A 3,034-nucleotide genomic window follows, 5' to 3' on the forward strand; every position below is an offset into this window, starting at 1 on the left:
TTTTCACTAGATAAATAGCAAAATGAAATGATTATTATTCATGATACCAGCTGGCCTCTTTAGATACATACCTAAGACTGTGGGTGTGTAAATCCACCATGTTTAACTGAGTACATCAGCACTGAGGATTGAATTACCCACAACCCAGGGATAGAAATAATTATATTATAGCTCATTTAAGACCATGTAGTTCTCTATTAGTAATTGTATTGGGCTATTGAGGCACAATCATTAGAGACATAAAATGGTCATTTTGTATATTAGTAGTAAAAGAAAAAACCATAAACCTTTAAGGAGAATTCATAACATACGTACTTTGACTCACAGTTAAAACATTGATTAAATTGCACACTACAAAAGAAGGCATTAAAAAATAAGAGGCATCACCAAGGAGGCCTACTACCAACAACCACCTTAACTTTTTACAAGTATCCAGTCACCAATAATGTAACATGCACAGGACTTAGAAACACATATTTTATTAAATGCACCTAGAAAATGGAGACGTTCTCCATCAAACTGCTAAATGTTCTGACTGAAGAACAACCTGACAGCCAAGGAGCAACCCTGAGCTGGTAGAGATGGAGGGTGTTGTTAGTAGTCTATGGTTCAATTTTTTCTTAAAAAAACTTCAGAGACTTCTAAATAACATTACCATGTTATGGACTTTGTATAATAAATATCCTTATTATAATTATTCAAAGAAAAATTTATCTAACTGGACAACAATTTTAAAGCCTACATATTGTTTTGTGTTACTGTAACTGTCTCTAAACCTTGGATTTACATTATATTATTTTGTTTCCCTGGAAACCTACAAATATAGGTAGATGCTTCACATTGTATTAACTTGCTTACTCCTCACAACACAGTGTTGTGAGATCTGTAATTCACCCCATTTGAAGTAGAGAAAACTAAAGCACAAAAAAGCATAGACATTTGTCTAATGTCACACAGCTAGGAAGCAGCAAATCTGGGATTCATAACCAGATATTCTGGCTCCAGGGCCCATATGTTTACTTTTATCAGTTCTAAAGTTCACTTTGAACATTGTTAAAGAAATCACTTCTTACTTTTACTTATGAAAGTTTAAATATTAAAATGTTTAGTGTGTTCTTTTGTCCTCAAAAGAAAATTGAAACAATGTAAGAAGGCCGGTGAATCGTGGCTTTATCAATAACCCCCCAAAACCCTCACCCTTTCCTCATCCAACATTTTGAGTGGTGACTATGTTGAAGTGAGTTAATAAAATTGGTCACTTCTTTTTTAAGCTAAAAGAAATAAAAACGATGTGTGATCCATTGAATAACCTTTTTTATTTATTTTTTTTTTTTTTTGCAAATGCTCTCCCAACACACATTGAAAGTTAAATATGAACTCTATAAAAATTCGCAGTGGCAATGCCATTAAACAGGAAAAGAGGCAAAATTAATTATACCACCTATCCTTTAGGCAAATTGGTTCTTAACATTGAAATATTAATCATGTGAGTTACCTCCACAAACTGTAAACACATCTTGGAATCACAGTAAGACTTAGGCAGTACTTGCACTGTAGGAATGGTATCTTTGAAAAATCGAAGTATGAGCCAATACGAGCATGAACATGGCAACTGACTCATAGAAAGCATGGTACAAGAGCTGAGCCCTGGCCACATGTCAATTTCCTACAGTGAGTTCCAGAGTTCTCTACTGTGGAAATATATAGAACAGATAGTTACATATGTCATATAATTCCAGAAATACAGAAAAAAGTTTCATGGCCCCTTTTGGTTCCTCTTAAATAAAGTCATTGATGTTACTTTCAGGTTGACCTATCCAATTCCTGCTCTTATCCTGACCAGATTTAGACTCAGTTATTATTTATTTATTTATTTATTTTTTTGCGGTACACAGGCCTCTCACTGTTGTGGCCTCTCCCGTTGCGGAGCAACAGGCTCCGGACGCGCAGGCTCAGCGGCCATGGCTCACGGGCCCAGCCACTCTGCGGCATGTGGGATCTTCCCGTACCGGGGCACGAACCCGTCTCCCCTGTATTGGCAGGCGGACTCTCAACCACTGCGCCACCAGGGAAGCCCTCAGTTAACTTTTAATAAGCACTATTTTTTTAGTCTGAACGCAGTCCCCCACTACCACAAATTATGCAGTCGAGTCTCCCACATTTGGGGAAATTGTAGGGGTCAGTACATCTGGAGTGCAATGGATAAGCCTTGCCCTGGGAAAACCATCTGCATGATCATGGTATCTCCCTTGCCAGGTAAGTATAAATACCTACTATTTTTAATAATAGACATTAGATCAGGAGTTTTAGCAATATTATTTCACGAGTATCCCCAGTTTTACAAGGGAGGAAACTGAGGCTCAGAGAAATTGAAGAAACTGGCTCTGGAATGGCCAGGCAAGGCAGCCAGTAAATGGCAAAGCTAGTACACAAACTCACATCTGCAGACTTTGTAATATAAAAGATTTTTAAAAGAGACATCATCTGAAATTAGCTATGCTTTCAAAGGGCCACCATATTCTGGACTGACCCTAACTCTAGCAAAGAGGGCCTTATTTTTACAGTAGTGCTTGGGTCTGAGTTTTTCTGCCAAGAATCCCTTGCCCTGAGCCTCAGGCCACTTAGCTAGGGCCCTAATCCCTGTTTAGCTTCATCCAGCCTTCTTTTCAAGAGGGCACATTTCTGTTGTCTCTTCCTAGACACTACCCAGGTCCTGTTAAGTTCCTCCTGATTTCAGCAACTGCCTGTCCCTTGGACTAATCCTCTCTAACCTTATTCCCAGAAGAAGGGGCAGTGGGAGCAATGTTTAGGAGTAGAATGAGAAGGGAGGAACAGATTTTAACTATTTCATAGTTAAATCAGACTAAATCTAGATAAGGAAATAAACATGCTTGTTTGATAGATTTGAATTCTTTGATAGATAAGGAAACAGCCTCATGGAGAATTAAATGGCTTAATGTAAGATTATTTGGCTTATAAAGGCAGAAATTCTGGACTCTTCTTAGCCATTGTCATCCAATCTGAAATCTTAAAT

The 3,034-nt window shown here is 37.9% G+C and overlaps 1 pseudogene; it reads right to left on the reverse strand.

Moving 5' to 3' along the window:
- Nucleotides 1-2,112: 2,112 nt before the first annotated feature.
- LOC132495577 (U1 spliceosomal RNA) lies at nt 2,113-2,264 on the reverse strand (annotated as a pseudogene).
- Between the last annotated feature and the right edge of the window lie 770 nt (nt 2,265-3,034).

This window comes from Mesoplodon densirostris, chromosome 8 (assembly GCF_025265405.1).
Source record: "Mesoplodon densirostris isolate mMesDen1 chromosome 8, mMesDen1 primary haplotype, whole genome shotgun sequence".
Classification (NCBI taxonomy): domain Eukaryota; kingdom Metazoa; phylum Chordata; class Mammalia; order Artiodactyla; family Ziphiidae; genus Mesoplodon; species Mesoplodon densirostris.